At 32.8% G+C, this 17652-nt stretch overlaps 1 protein-coding gene across 1 annotated transcript in view; it reads left to right on the top strand.

Annotated features, from left to right (window-relative positions):
• LOC109847972 (F-box protein At3g58530) overlaps window positions 1-11707 on the top strand; it is a 33559-nt gene extending 21852 nt beyond the window's left edge. Inside the window, exon 15 of the mRNA XM_020417204.1 lies at window positions 11161-11707. The gene's annotated coding sequence lies outside the window, so the exon portion shown is untranslated. The remainder of the gene's footprint in view (window positions 1-11160) is intronic.

Genomic DNA, 17652 nt, shown 5'->3' with positions numbered 1-17652 from the left:
ACCAATCTCGTGTTGTGAGTTTCTAATTATTAATCTCATTTAGATTATTTATTCTCAGTTTGGTATTGATATTTAGCGATCTACAATTTGAGACATATGCTATATACATGAGGGTTTTCTTGTTTGGATTATTTTGCTCGACGTACTACGTCTCGTGTTGTAGATTCCTAATATTAATTCCGCTTAGATACATGATAAATAATCTAGATAAACTATGCTTATAAGTAGAGCATCCGTCATATGTAGTAGCCCTTCCCCTGGGGGCGGACGTAGATGTTCTTGCTATAGCGCTCTTGTTGTTTCTCTTTTTATTTTCTAAATTCCTTTCAGGCAGCAGCTCAGAGTATCAGAGAGCTGTAGGATGACAGACTTCTAGCATAGTCGCCGCCACTTATTTACACTAGTAGATGCTCCACCGTAGTTTAATGTTCACTTTCAGACATTTAGAGTTTTGTTTCATTTTGTAAAAGCGGTGTGCCTTAGTACTATTTTCAGTTGACTTTTATGTATTGAGATACTTCACCTTTATTGATTCTGAAATGGAATCCTCATCCATTCCTGCTTTTCAAATGCAGAATCTCCTTCTCATTCCTTTTCTTCCTTTCTTTTCTTCTCTCTGTTTCTCTCTCCTCCTTCTCTTTCTCTCTCTTCTTTCTCTCTCCTTCTCTTTTTTTCCTTGTCCGCGTTCGTGAGCTCTGCTCCCCCCTCCTTATACAACCCTCTAAAGTTATAAAAAATAAATTGGTTGTTGGCACAGTAGAGATAGGCAAAGGGTAGGTAGATATAGGGAAAGAGGAAAATATATATATTATATTTTTATATTATTTAAAAATAGGGTTTCAGACTTCGTTTTCAAAAAATAACGAAAATTTACCCACAACACTTTCTTGACATTCTAAGATCAATGGCATAAATCTCTTGCCCATCTGATCAATAGAAAAATTATTAAAAATAAAATAGTATCAGTTTTCAGTAGACTCGCGATACCGAGGCTGAAATTGCGAATCGATCTCAAATCGATTCCAATATGATCCATTCATCCCAGAATGATCACCAATTATAATAAAACTTATTTATTATCATTTGTAATGATATATTCAAAATTATCGGGGTTTTACATTCTCCCCCTTTAAAAGAATTTCGTCCTCGAAATCGGCAATCGTATCTTAGAGATTAATAATATGATAAAAGCACGTTGAGGGAATAATCCGGACAAGAAAACCCTTACATACACATCTCATACCATTAATCTCTAGATATGAAACAAAGAAACATCTACACTTAACAATCTAGAATGTAAATACTCTCACTTAACCCCTAACTAAGCGGAACTAGTACGTCGGGCGAAAAATCCAAACAAGGAACCCTCCATATATATACCATGCGTTCCGAATGATTAGAAGCTAAGTGTTAATACCCCCATTCTAGCGTTAAATATAAATATGATCGAAGAGATAAATCATAAGCAAAATGCAATCATAATCAAATTAATTTACCTGCTCAAACAGGTTTAGGTAGTTGCGACGCATGTCCTTCTCGCGCTCCCAAGAAGCCTCCTCCGCTCCCTTTCAGTTCCATTAATCTTTTACTAAAGGAATGACCTTATTTCTTAGTCTCTTGTCCTCTCTAGCAAGGATGCAAACTGGCACCTCAATGGTGGACAAATCTGTCTGAATCTTGATCTCAGGTGTATCAACCACCCTCTACTGCTCCTCGTCACGTAGGTGTTTCTTGAGCATCGACACATGAAATACGTCGTGTACATTAGACATTGATGCTGGAAGGTCTAGTCTATATGACACAGCTCAGACTTCAGTTATACTCAGTATTTATTCAGTTGGGACATGAGTATGTTTATTTGAATATCTCTTTCTACGTCATGTCCATTACATTTATTTCTCTTATTTTTGCTTGTTTTGTACCTACACTTGTCATTGATTCCACTAGAGAGATATTACTGTGATGGTAAAACATGTTGTTGCACAGTGTGGGTGCATGACAAGTTTGATATGTCTGGGTTCACCTTGGAATGCAGCCATGTGTGAAAACATGGACGTCAAATCCACATCCTATTGCATAATAAGCTAACAATCATTAATGATGGCCAGTTGGCCCAGTTCATTATGCAATAGGAGGGGGACACCTCACATGTTCCCTCTGTTGGTCCCATATTTTGGGTCCTTGGGGAATTTTTCCAAAGAAAAATTACAGAACCTGCAGTCTTCTCCTTCTTCATTGTTTGTTTACTTTTCCTTCTTCCATTTACTTAATCTAAACTATATCTTATTTCAACTAGGTTTTTGTTTATATATCCAATTTTAAAGAAATTTAGTAATTGATGTGAAAGTTGAAAATTTCCTCCGGTAAAAGTTTGAGCAGGTGAAGAAGGTTAAAATAATGGAGTAACGGTTTCGAAAATTAAAAGAGGTTTATAGAATTATTATTTAGTTAAATTATAATTATAATTTTGGCTTTCTACTCGTTGATGTTGTTCTTCTAGACTTGTTAATCATAATCCCTTTAAAAGCATGAATTCGAAAAAAATCTTTCGGTAGAGAAAAATATCATTGGAATTCAAATACAAATCCATGAAGTAATAGTAAGTTGATAAATTAATGAATTCTTATTGGATATACATAGTATGAAGATAATGATATAGTTTAAATTGAAATGTATACTTGAATGAAATTATTAGATGCCAAATTTATAAATGTATACAAGATGAAGGGTGTATATGTAAAAACCAAACAAATCAATGAGACAAATAATGTCTGCCCTAAAGGTTGAACCCAGGAACGACGCAAATCTACAAACTTACATAATATAGATGAGATATTTACAAAATCCACCAAACAAATTAAAGAGACAATAGTCGTTCTCAAAATTATAAAAAAGAAAAATTAAAACAATTTGCTGCGATCTGAGGGCACAACATGACGATCTCTCACCAACTAAACTTCAAGTAGTTCACGGTACTGCATAATTAGTTTTAAAGTTAAATTATACTTTTATTATTTAAACAGAACTCTATTTACAATTGTTATTCTCTCACATGCAACATCACATGCCGATATATTAATCCAAGAAATTACAACAATTTCCATAGCATTTTCATCTCCTTTTATATGTATGTGTCTTTGTTATTTTTTTCTTATTAGATTAGATTAAATTATTTTAAAGCAATTAATTTATATTGCGTATTTAATCTTTTTCATATTAAGAAATAACAATAATTTACAACACTTCCATCTATTTTCTTCTTATTAGATTAGATCAGATTATTTTAAAGCAATTAATTATATTGTATATTTGATCTTTTTTCAGATCATAAAGTTTAATTATATTATTATTATTTAAATAAATACTATTTGTCTAAAAGTCAAAGAGAATCTCACATGTATTTTCGATCTCACTGTTTTCAAAACCACACTTCTCCATCTCCATTTATAATATATTCACATACCCAAATTAAGTTGTTGTAGTTTTTCCTCACCAATTATATCATTAATCAATCCTCCTTTTTTCTTTGTACTTAAATTGTAACATTCATTGTGATGATGACTCACCTGGGTCCTTTGCCTGCCTTGAACGTCCAATAAAAAATATACTAGGGATTGTAGTTAGTTAATAATTAGATCCTGCCATTATAACAAATTAAGCAAATATTAATAATTCTTAAGAATATACTACGTTCTCCTAACTTTCACTGCAAACTTGTTAGTTGTTTATTCCTGATCCCAAGAGATTTTCAAAATTAATCTTGAGGGTTGCTTGCATTAAAAAAGTTCTGTTGGAGGGCCAATACAGTCTGTTTTATAGTTTAAGATTATCAACATATTTTGTCTCTGATGCATATCAATTTATGAGTAATAATATAATTTGATTGATCCAAGTGTATTCTAATATATTTTTGGACTCTTGTCTTGTCTTTTACACTTTATTATATACTAACTTGATATCACAATTGATGTAGACAATGAAAACATTACTGTAGAATTTCCCAGGAAAAAGATAAACGTGGAGAATGATTGATCTCGGTTCAATTAAATATGAAAAAAGAAGGAATAAAGGATAATATTTTATTGGATATTTTATTGTAAAACTTAATCTTTTGAGTAAAATTAGGAATCTTTAGAAGAGATTTTTATGCTAAATTTTTAATATGCTTACGATAATGATTTTGTCATATAAAATTATACTAGAGTCATCAGTAATATTTAGTATTTAATTTTTTATTTTAAGTCTATCAATAATTAAGATGTCTTGCAGTCTTATGAAAATTATGTATTCTGTGCTTAGCTTATATAAACCATCTTAATATTAAGTATTTGGTTATATTTTATTAACACATCAACAATATATTATTGTGCTTTTTTTTCAAACTTATTTTTCAAACTTAACACCACATTTAATGACTATAAAGATAAACAAATTGAAGATCGATGATTCGACCCGATAAACAAGTATGTCACATGAGGTTTGATATATACAAATTTAAAAAAATAATGTTGTGTATGCAAATATATAAAAGTATATTGATCCTAGTTTTACACACAAATCTATTTCATAAATTTTTAAAAAATATTTAAATAAAATTTATGGCAAATATAATAATCCATATTTAAAAATTTGCTCAAGATGACTCTGACTTATTTTATAGCAATAAAATAAATAAAAAATAAATAATTTTGATATTTATCTACTGGCGAAGGGCTCATGTAACTACTATATCACCTAGGCTATCCTCACACCATAAACACAGCACAAGCACAAAGAAACATTCTAGTTCAAGAAGACAACAACAAAATGTTTCAAACCCTAAATCGTCTACCTACTCAAAAACTCAACCCGATGAACCTATTGATGATGTACCTCCGGGCTTTGGCCCTGGTAGTGCGAGAGATGAAGATGACCTCCCTGAATTTGATTTTTCTCGTAGCAATTCACAAAAGAGCACTCCAGCTCTTCCCCCACCCCCAGCTCGTCCAGCACAGCAAATGAGGGAACTCATTTTTAAGTATGGTAAAGGCGACGATGCAAAAAAACCCCTGACAGGAATCCAATGTTGGAACGACGATGATGATGATATTCCAGAGTGGAAACCTGACCGCAATAACCAACCAATACCCCAACCTCAACAACCTCAGCAATTACCTCCACCACCACAATTGCCTCCTTTACCTCAACCTCATACTAATTACCAGCAACCAACAATACATCAACAACAGCAACAGCCCTTTTTTGTGAACCAGAATGTAATGCAACCTCAACAGCTAATGCCAATGCCGGTTACCCTTGCGATGCCTCAGATGAATTTTATGCAAGTGCAACAAAACTTGAACCCTAATATGAACATAAATCCCGGGTGGCAACAGGGGGCTCCACTGTGGGCCCCTCCAGCTCAAATGCAACCGTGTCATGTCAATTTCAATGGTCAGCCAAGTGGCGGTAATAACGGGCAGTTCTATGGTGTGCCCGTGCAGAACGGGATGATGGGCTGGAGACCTGATGTGCCGAGAAACAATGGGGTTTAGTTGTTCTCTGTGATGTAACGATATAATGATCATGACAGCTTTTGTTAGCTTTTGTAACTGTGAAGTTAGGTTTTTTGTATATAATCTGTGTTCTCTTTTTGCATCTCTGGGTTGTGAACGTGATGAATGCAGGTTAGAGTTTTTTTAAGTAATAATTAGTCTGTAATGTAATGGAATTTGCTAGACCGGAAAATTATGATCTTCACCTTGAATAACAGAAAACAGAAACTTCAAGTTTTCTAAATTTGAACCTGAATCGACATTTCAATCATTGTGTGCACTCTTCCTCGAGGACGAAATTTTGGACTAGTTTATTGAAATAGTGAGATTATCCGTCTTGAGCTCATGTTTGTTTATTTGTTTGTTAATTTATACCTTTCATTTTGTTACTTTATTTGGTCACGGATACCCGCAAGGGTATAGTCGGCAATCAGACTTGTGGCTGGTACGGGTAATTGTGGGATATATCATGTTCTAAAGATTTTAACTTGATGCTGGTATGTATGGTGAAATTCAAGTCTCCTTTCTGATTTCATTTTGTTGATGATTTGAATTAGCGTTTTGGATGTGCTCCATGTAGAGGTACACACCAACAAATACTACTGGAAGAACGCGTTGGTCCATGTTATATCAGTGTGTATATTGAATATATACGTATTCTGAGATGACGGTTCTTTTTCAAATAAGTTGTTGGGGGTGTAGGCTAGTGTAGGCGTCAAAAATTGCCAATAGGTTAGCTGTGTGAGATACATACTTGTCATGTTATAGCCGGTGCACATGTATCTTATATTAGGGTATATATTTTAAAGGAAAACCAAATAAGTACAAACTCCTCGCAACGTGCTACGTTAAGCTTCTTCCTTCACAAATTTTTTTGAAACGTGTACAATCATCTTCATCTATGTTCTTTCGGACAAATTTTCAAAACCAACCTATTTGGACTTTTATTCCCAAAAAACGACCCCATTCAAAAATAATTGCAAAAACCGACCTGGTTTCAGCCTCAGCGCTGAAACCAGGTCGGTTTTTGAAAAAAACTCTCCGAAACTTCACGGGAGTTCGAGTTGAACTCCCGTGAAGTTTTTTGAACTACGAAACTTCACGGGAGTTCAACTCCCGTGAAGTTTCGGAGAGTTTTTTTCAAAAACCGACCTGGTTTCAGCGCTGAGGCTGAAACCAGGTCGGTTTTTGCAATTATTTTTGAATGGGGTCGTTTTTTGGGAATAAAAGTCCAAATAGGTTGGTTTAGAAAAAAAAACGACCCCATTCAAAAATAATTGCAAAAACCGACCTGGTTTCAGCCTCAGTGCTGAAACCAGAGGTCGGTTTTTGAAAAAACTCTCCGAAACTTCACGGGAGTTGAACTCCCGTGAAGTTTTTTGAACTACGAAACTTCACGGGAGTTCAACTCCCGTGAAGTTTCGGAGAGTTTTTTTCAAAAACCGACCTGGTTTCAGCGCTGAGGCTGAAACCAGGTCGGTTTTTGCAATTATTTTTGAATGGGGTCGTTTTTTGGGAATAAAAGTCCAAATAGGTTGGTTTAGAAAATTTGTCCGGAAGAATACAGTATAGTCAGTTACAAGTTTGCCCTTCAAATAAAAATTAAATAAAATTTCTGTTTTCGGAGCATAGAATTAGAAGCGAAGCGCTCCTTAAATTCTCTCAATTATCCGAAAATACGAACTTACACCGCACTTTCTCGCAATTATCCAAAATCCAAAAAACGACGTCAACATCAACCCCTATATAATCTCTCTCTCTCTCTCAATTCTCAAATCCCAATTTCTCAGCAGCGAAGGATGCTCCTTTTTCTCCTCCTCTTCTCTCTCCTCTCCGGAGCTCCTCCCAAAGTACGGGCTGCCTCCAGGCCTCCTCCCAGACTCCGTCGAATCCTTCTCCGTCTCCTCCAACGGCCACTTCACCGTCAACCTCCAGTCCCCCTGCTACATCCACTTCGATTACCTCGTCTACTACGCCGACACCATCACCGGCGTCATCAGGTACGGGTCGATCGACGAGCTGAAGGGGATCAAGGCCAGGAAGTTCCTTGTTTGGTTCGATGTTGACGCGATTAAGGTCGATTTGCCGCCGTCGGATTTTATTTACTTCGGGGTTGGGTGGATTACCAAGAAGCTGAGGGTGGACCAGTTTCAGACCGTGCGTTCTTGTGAGGGGGAGGATTTAAGTGAGGGGATCTCTGAGGTAAGTGAAGAAGTTTTCTTTTTTAGGGTTTATTGATTTTTAAAACCCATTCTCTTGCACTGATTTATTTTTAGACCCAGAATCTGTATGAATATGTTATCAAGTATGGTGAGGTGCTATATAGTGTGATTTAAAATGCCATAATGCAGTTAATACCAGTTAAACTGCTGCGATAAAGGGCTCAACCACATCTACTTCTGTACAAGTTTTGAACTTTATAGGTTTTTTCCCCCGAGTTTTAGGATGATTTTGGCTGTTCTTTTTGTCCCTGATGATGGATAGATAAATAAGCCAGCAGGATTGGATATTTACTTTGAACAAGAAGAAGAGAATGAATCTTCGGCTATACTGAATTTATATTTGTTATCAACATCCCATATATCTTGTAGACGCAGTGAAATTTATGGCTTGAATGGGAAGGTTTTGCTTTGATTCAGTATGGGCCTTATCCACAGATTGATTCCCTTCTGTTGAAGAACTTTAGATAGTTCATGTGTTCTTCATGGCTTGGGGCTGATCTCTGTGACTGCTGGTAGTTGCTAGTAATAGTTTGGATGCGAAAGGCATTGGTGGATGGTGCAGTTCATTTGTTGGATTGTGGCTTCATTTGGTTCTTGACTATTAATGATAGATTACGAGTTGCAAGTGACGGTAGATCATTTTGATACTTATTCCTTGCTAACAGGATCTCAACTCTTTTGGTTCTTCCAGCTTCAGCATCTATAAGAGATTATTCACCTCCTAGGCGTTCACATAACCTTCTTGTGAAAGGTTTATATGGGTCAGATTGAAGGATTTTCGGCTAAAAGTTTGAGAAAGTAAAACGTGAAAGTGACAAATCTCATTGTGAGTAAATCAAGCACCAAAATGATGACATGAAAACTTTGATGAATTTATAATGGAATATGCATTTGTGGTTAATAATATCTGTCTCTCTATATAGATGACATCTTTGGAACTAGACTTGAGATGACTAGGACTTAGCAGAGACGGATATGGTGCTTGAACTGAAAGTACTTTGAACATACAAAGATGTAATACTTTGAACATACAAAGATGTAACTTCATGTCTCTCAGACTACGAAGAAGATGTTGAAGAGATTCAAATCCTACCATTGTGGACCTATAAGTATACTATATGATAATTTCTTTGGTGGTAGAATATAACTGCAAATATTCACAATGTAATCAATCGCTGTTATGTGTCATTTCGGGCTATAATTAATTTTACTCTTCCATGAAAAGGAGATTTACTAGTAACTCCAATTTTCTTTCCTCAAAATTCGCTATTTTCATGAGTGATAACCCACAAGTTTATACATTTTAATTCATTTCGAACCAATGGCAATTAAGTTTCTTTCTTTAAAATTTATAATTTTTATGGGCTATAATCCATGATTTTTTCAATTTTCATTCCTTTCAACCCAATGGTATTTTTGAAATTTATAATTTTTCTTTCTTCAAACTTTACAATTTTTATGAGCCACAATGCACAACTTTTGTCAATTTTCATTCCTTTCAACCCATTGGTATTTATAATTTTTTCAAAATTTATAACTTTCATGGACTAACCCATGATTTTTGCCCATTTTGTCTGTTTTTACCTAATAGCAAGTAATTAGGCATACTTCAATTGCAACATTCATATGCTATAATTTTTTATTTTTCTATCCTATTACATTCATTTCGAGTAAATAGCAATAGTTATGTGTATTTCAAAAAACGTGATTTTCATCGGTTATAACTCACGATATTTGTACATTTTCATTCATTTCAATAAATAGTAATTAAGTTTTCTTTTTTTAAAATTTACAATTTACATGGCCTATAATCCATAATTTTTGCAACAACTTTCATTCCTTTCCATCGAATGTTGTTTATAACTTTTCTTTAAATTTTAGAATTTTCGTTGACTGCAACTCGTGATTTTTACCCGTTTTTGTCTGTTTTGACCAGATAGCATGTAATAAGGCATACTTCAAAATTTACAATTTTCATATGCTATCACCCACAATTTTTATCTATTTTTCATTCATTTTGTTCAAATGACAATAATTATGCATTTTTAAAAACACTTGATTTTCTTGGGCTATAATTGACGATTTTTTATATTTTCATTCATTTTGAACCAAAAGCAATCTAGTTTTTTTTTTCAAAATTTTACAGTTTTCATGGGCCATAATCCATAATTTTTAACAATTTTCTTTCCTTTCGACCCAATGTATTTATGATTCTTTTTCAAAGTTCACAATTTTCATGGACTAACCATGATTTTTGCTCATTTTTGTTTGTTTTGACCTAGTATCAAGTAATTAGGCGTACTTCAAAATTTGCAGTTTTCATATACTATTAACCCATGGTGTTCTCCATTTTCATTCATTTGGACTAAATAGCAATAGTTATGTGTATTTCAAAAATCGCGATTTTCATGGGTTATAACTCAAGATTTTCGTACATTTTCATTCATTTCGAATCAATAGTAATTAAATTTTCTTTCTTCAAAGTTCACGATTTACATGAGATATAATCCACAATTTTTGTCCATTTTCATTCCTTTCCACCTAATGGTATTTATGATTTTTCTATAAAATTCACAATTTCCTTGAACTGTAACTCATGATTTTTGCCAATTTTCGTTTGTTTTGAGCTGATGGCTAGTAATTAGGCATTTTAAAATTTGCAATTTTTATATGCTACAACCCACAATTTTTATCTATTTTCATTCATTTAGACTAAATGGCAGTAATTATGCATATTTAAAGACACTCGAATTTCTTGGGCTAAAACCCACGAATTTTGTACATTTTCATTCATTTTGAAAAAAAAACAGTCAACTTTTCTTTCTTCAAAATTTACGATTTTTATGGGCTATAATCTACGATTTTTGACAATTTTTCTTTCTTTCGGCCCAACTGTGTTTATGATTTTTCTTCAAAATTCACAATTATCATGGACTATAATCCAAGAGTTTTGCCATTTTTTGTCTGTTTTGACCTAATGGGAACTAATAAGGCATACTTAAAATTTGCAATTGTCATGTACTATTACCTACGATTTTTATCTATTTTCATTCATTTTGACTAAATAGCAATAATTATGCATATTTATATTCATTTTTATCTATAACCCATGACTTTTATCCATAACCCATGGTAATAGTTACTGGATTAGGACCTCAAGTAAAAAACTGATTGGAACCGTTAACAGGAGAAATTTAGTGGATTATCTGTTGATATAAAATTCTGAAAAAAAAAAGGAACCTATGAAGGTCATAACTTTTTGTTGAACTTCTATTGGAACTCGTTTTGGGATAACTAGTTATTAGTTATTGATGGTGTAAATGTCTACAGAATATTTATGTTACTAGATATTTTCACACAACAGTTTGATTATTAACTTGATTTATTAATTTTCAATTACGCAGTTCTTGGACCCTGCAAGAGAAATGGCTGTGCTGATGACAGAATAGAGATAAATCTGAGCCTCAAAGGGAAATGGGTTGGTTGATTACAGAAATGCGATGAATACCTGAATCATTTGATAACATAAGGGATGTCTCTATGGCTGTTGCATCATAATGTATTTACTTGGCTTTCTGATATGTCTGCATAATGAGGGTGTCCTGCTTTCCAGTTTAATACGCACAATAGATTCCTTGATAATACGTGTACGAACAGTGTGTCTTGAAAATTATGGGTAAATGCAGAATTTGTAGCTTTGGTGTTTTTCTTTTTTCTCTCACCCGCATGACTTTATCAAAGTATAAGTGAAGTTTGATCTTCAGTATGTAGCTGTACATCCCGTTGTATGTCGCTATGCATTCAGTATTCTGTTTTGGGTTTAAAGGCAATTTATTTTTGTATTTTGAGGGTGTGAGAACATATGGATATGTGTGGGTAAAACTTCCGGTTTGTAAGCAAAACCTCCATTATATATATGTTAGATATCCGGCTCTCTTCTTGAAAGTTGTACATCTCTTCTTTATGAACTGCCATTTTCCATTTAAAAGAAGTCAGTGGGTATTGGCTTGACTTCTTATTTTTACATGTGGATTTTGCTTATAAAGTAAATGCGCAAGAGATCCAGCGCTCTTCTTAAAACTTGATAGTCTCTCCTTGAGTTTTTTTTGGACAATATAATTACTGGTAAGCTCTCCAAATTATCTTGGAAGAGATACTGCTCTCTGCTGAAGCTGAAGATCGCAGCTTCAAAGACGAGCAAGCAGATCTCACCGGGTCCTCACTGAGTTCCCTGGAGATTCTCCTACCCGATGCTCCACAAAATTTGTCGAAGCTTTGCCTTCATCATCCAGCAGCTCTGTCCTGAGCTCACACAATGCCGTAAGGTTCTTCTACTTCTCTCATTTGCTTTGATCACGATCTGTTGATATCACTAGATTTAATTTATGAGATTCGTGAAAATTCGCAGGTATTGGAATGCTCGTATTTGATTTTTCGTCTATGCTGATATCCATTGCTATCTTATTAAGAAATCAATTAATTAGTTTTTTTTTGGGTTTTTGATTTGTAGGTTCGCATTGTCTATCTGGTCCTCGGAGCCCTTGATACCGTTGGTATGATCAAATTGCCTGTTCTGTGTTCTTTTTATCACCGCATATATTTATGTCTGCGTATATAGATATTTAGGGTCGTATTTGTAAGACATTTATCTGTTCACTGTGCCTTGATTGAAAGTAACAAGTATTGCTACTAATAAGCCAAAAGTCTTAATATTGTAAATTAATCCATAGATATATTTTGAATCATGCTTGTTAATCTCTGTAGTGAAATTTTCATTTTTTCCTTTAACTTATAGGTGGTATTAAAGACTACACAGTTCTAATGGATAAATTCCATAATGTTTCAACTGCTTTTCTACAGCTCCTCAAAGGGTCAGTTTCTTCGCTCAGTATCAGTTCTCATTCGGCATTTCATCATAGGACTTTAAAGCTTTATTATTGATGTCGCATGATTTGCAGTAATACAGATATTTAAGTACTAAAGTAGTTAAAACAAGTACTAAAGTAGTTCTAATTTGGAATTGTTGATTTTGTTCCTTCTGTTTCATTGATAGTTTTTTTTTTTGCCCTTTTATATGCATCTATCTGCATAGGTTGATTATAATTTTGAAATTCATGATTTTATGACTATAACTCATAAATTTTTTATTATCTTTCTTAGTCATTTTGACCCATTGGAAAATAATTTCGCGCTAGATTTTGTGAGAATAACACATTTTTGGTCAATTCTAGTCATTACCATTCATTGATAAATAATTTTACGGATGCCAATATTCATGATTTAACGAGCTATAACCTATGATTTTTTCTATTTTAATCATTTGATCCATTGGTAAATAATTTCGCATTGGTCAAAATTCAAAATTTTATGAGCTATAAGCCATGATTTTTTTCTCATTTTTAGTCGTTTCGACCCATTGAGAAATAATTTCGCAATTGTTAAAATTCATGATTCCGTAACTTATAATCCACGATTTTTTTTGCTATTTTAAGTTGTTTCGACCCTTTGATAAATAGTTATGCAGAGGTTGAAATTCACGATTTCACGAGCTATAACTCACGATTGGCAATTTTTATTCATTTTGACTTATTAATAAATAATTTCATAGGGGCCCAAATTTATGATTTCGTGAGCTAATGCATAATTTTGACTATTTTTAGTCACTTCGACCTATTGACAAATGAATCCGTTGTGACCAAACTTCACAATTTGGTGTGCTATAACCTATAATTTTTTGCCATTTTTTTTCAATTCTTGACCCAAGGTAAAGATTTTTCAGAGGCTAAAATTTATGATGTTATAAGCTGTAACCCATGATTTGTAGCTATTTTTAGTCATTTCTACCCATTGACAAATAATTGGCAGATGTCAAAATTCAATGAGCTATAACCTAATATTTTGGCCATTTTTAATAATTTTGACCCATTAGTAAATAATTTTACGAATGCCAAAATTAATTATGAGTTATAACCCGTGTTTGTTTTTTCTTTTTAGTTATTTCGACCTATTGGCAAATAATTTTACATAATCAAAATTTAGCATTTCATGAGCCATAACCCATGAATTTTTTATCGTTTTTAGTCATGTTGATTCATTGGCAAATAATTTTATAGTTGCTAAAATGCATGATTTTGTGACCTATAACCAACGATTTTTCTTCATTTTAGTCATTCGACCCATTGACAAATAATTTCACGAAGACTGAAATTCACGATTTCATGAGTTGTAACTCATAATTTTAGCCATTTTTACTTGTTTCGACTTGTTAGCTAATAATTTTGCGGAGGCCAAAATTGATGATTTCATGAGCTATAACCCATGATTTTTGGCCATTTTTAGTCGTTTCTATCAATTTGTAAATAATTTCATGGATATTAAAATTCACAACTTCATGAGCTATAATCCATAATTTTTGGATATTTTTAGTTATTTTGACTCGTAGACAAATAATTTCATCAAAGACAGAATTCACGATTTCATGAGTTATAAGCCACGATTTGGCCCTTTTTAGTCATTTTGACTTCTTAGAAAATAATTTCGCCATGACTGGCATTCACGATTTTGTGAGTTATGACCTATGATTTTTGTTGGAGGTCAAAATTCATGATTTTATGAGCTATAATCCATGTTTTTTGGCCATTTTTAGTCGTTTTGATCCATCAGCAAATAATTTTGCGGAGTTTAAAAGTCACGATTTCATGAATTATAACCCACCTTTTTTGGTCGTTCTTAGTTGTTTTTACCCAAGGGAAAAAATTTCGTAGAGGCTAAAATTCCTGATTTCGTGAGCTATAACTCATGATTTTCGGCTATTTTTAATCGTTTCAACCAATTGGTAAATAATTTTACCGAGTCCAAAATTCACAATTTCATGAGCTATAACGACATTTTTTATTTCCTTAGCTATAACATATGATTTTTGTCTACTTTTAATCGTTTCAACATATTCGTAAATAATTTCACTAAGTCCATAATTTCCGATTTCATAAGCTACAACTCACAATTTCTAGCCATTTTTTATTATTTCAATCTGTTGGCAAATTATTTAACAGATAATAAAGTTAACAGCATGAGCTATCACCAACAATATGTAGCTATTTTTAGTCATTTTAATCCATTTGTACATAATTTTGCGTAGGCCAAAAAGTCATGAATTTATGCCCTATAACCCATGATTATTAACTATTTTTAGTCGTTTTGACCAATTAGGAAACACTTTTGCGAGCTATAACTCATGATTTTTTAACCTTTTTTAGTTGTTTTGATCCACTAGGTAGTACTTTCACGATTACGAAACAACCCATGATTTTTGGCTATTTTTAGTTGTTTGGACCCATTGGGAAATAATTTTGCGGAGGCCGCAATTCACAATTCTTTGAGTTATAATCCATGATTTTTATTAATTTTTAGTTGTTTCGACCCATTGGCCGATAATTTCATAAAAGTCAAAATTCATGATTTGATGAGCTATATAACTCATGATTTTTGACCATGTTTAGTCATTAAAAGTCATTGGCAAATAATTTCACAGAGTCCAAAATTTATGATTTCATTGTTATAACCCACGACTATAAGCTAGTTTTAGGCATTTTAACCCATTGGCAAATACCTTCGCAAAGGACAAAATTCATGATTTTATGAGCTATAACTCATTTTTTTTAGTCATTTTGATCCATCGGTAAATAATTTTATTATAGCAAAATTTTATGATTTCATGAGCCGTAACCCATATTTTTTGGCCATTTTGGTCATTTCGACGCATAGTACATAATTTTACAGAGGCCAAAAATCATGATTTTATGAGCACCAATGCTTGTTTTCCACTTTTAATTGTTTCAACCCATTGCAAAATAATTTACGCTGGCTAAAATTTATGATTCTGTAAGATATAACTTACATTTTTTTGCCATTTTTAGTCATTTTGACATTTAGGCAAATAATTTCACGATGGCTAAAATTCATGATTTCACAAGCTACAACTCATAATTTTTAGCCGTTTTTAGTCTCTTCAACTCATTGGCAAATAATTTCATAAGAGACCAAAATTTATGATTTTATAATCTTTAACCCATGATTATTAGACATTTTTATTAGTTTCGGCCCATTTGTATATAACTTTGTGGTTGTGAAAGTTTACTATTTTAGGAACTATAACGCACAATTTTTGGCCATTTTTTTATCATTTTGACTCATTGGCAAATTATTTATGGAGACCAAATTTCACTACTTGATGAGTTAACCCTTGATTTTTTGTTATTCTTAGTTGTTTTCACCCAAGGGAAAAAACTTTAAGAACAAAATGTATGATTTCATAAGCTACAAGCCATGCTTTTTAGCCATTTTTAGTCATTTTTGACACATCGGCAATTAATTTTATGGTGACATAAATCATGATATTGTGAGCTATAACAACTATTTTTGACCATTTGTAGTCATTTTGACTCATTGGCAAATAATTTCATGGAGGCTAAAATTCATGAATTCAAATATTATAACCCATGATTATTGGATTTTTTTAGTTGATTCGACCCATTGGTAATGGTTTCGCAATGGCCAAAATTCACAGCTTTATGATCTATAAAACATGATTTTTGGCCATTTTTCTTAGTTTTGATCAATTGGCAGATAATTCCGTGGAGACTAGACTTCACTACTTCATGAGCTATAAACAATAATTTTTGACCATTTTCAGTCATTTTGACCTTAAAATTTTTGTAGAGGCCAAAATTAATAATTTCATGAGGTATAAGCTATGATTTTTAGCGATGTTTAGTCATTTTGACTCATTAGTAAATAATTCGTGTGTTCAAATTTTCATGATTTTACGAGCTATAACTCATATTTTTGCTATTTTTAATTGTTTCGTCTCGTCGGTAAATTATTTCATGGAGGCCAAAATTGACGATTTCATGAGCTACAAACCTTGATTTTTAGCCATTTTTAGTGGTTTCGATCTATTGGCAAATAATTTTTTGAAGGATAAAATTCGTGATTTCAGGAGCTTTAAACCAGAAATTGGGACATTTTTAGTCATTTCAAACATTGACAAATGATTTCATGGTTGCCAAAATTCACTATTTTGTGAGCTATAATCAATTATTTTTTTATCATTTTTATTCAATTTAACCCACTGTTAAATAATTTGTGGATGTCAAAATTCATGATTTCATGATCCATGATCTTTTTTCATTTTTGGTCGTTTCAATCTATTGGATAATAATTTTACGGTGGCTAATATCCATGATTTCATGAGTTTATAACCCATTATTTTTTTGCCACTTTTAGTCATTTTGACCCATTGAAAAATAATTTTGATGTGGCCAAAATTAACGGTTTCATGAGCTTTAACCTAGGATTTTTCGCTATTTTTAGTCATTTCGACCCATTGGCAAATAATATTTTACAGTATAAAATTCATGATTTCTTAAGCTATAGCTAACAATCATTGGTCATTTTTAGTTGTTTTAACCCTTGGTGAATAATTTTGCGATGGGTCAAAAATCACGATTTCTAAAGCTAAAATGCACTATTTTTAACCATCTTTTTATCGTTTTGACACATTGGCAACTAATTCTACGAAAACCAAACTTCACTATTTGATGAGTTGGCAACTAATTTTGCAAAGACCAAACTTCACGATTTGATGAGCTATAACCCATGATTTTTGACATTCCTTATCATTTTAACCCAAAAGGAAAAAAAAATTATAGAGGTCATAATTTATGATGTCATGAGATATAACCCACAATTGTTGGCTATTTTTAGTTGTTTTAACCCACTACCAAATAATTTTATTGAGACCAAACTTCACAATTTGTTGAGCTATAATCCACTATTTTTGTTCATTTTTAGCTATTTTGACCGAAGGGAAAAAATCGGTAGAGGCTAAACTTTAT

Source organism: Asparagus officinalis, chromosome 7 (genome assembly GCF_001876935.1).
Source record: "Asparagus officinalis chromosome 7, Aspof.V1, whole genome shotgun sequence".
NCBI lineage: Eukaryota > Viridiplantae > Streptophyta > Magnoliopsida > Asparagales > Asparagaceae > Asparagus > Asparagus officinalis.
The sequence above is the reverse complement of the archived record's forward strand: the minus strand, read 5'-3'. Positions and strand labels throughout refer to the sequence as shown.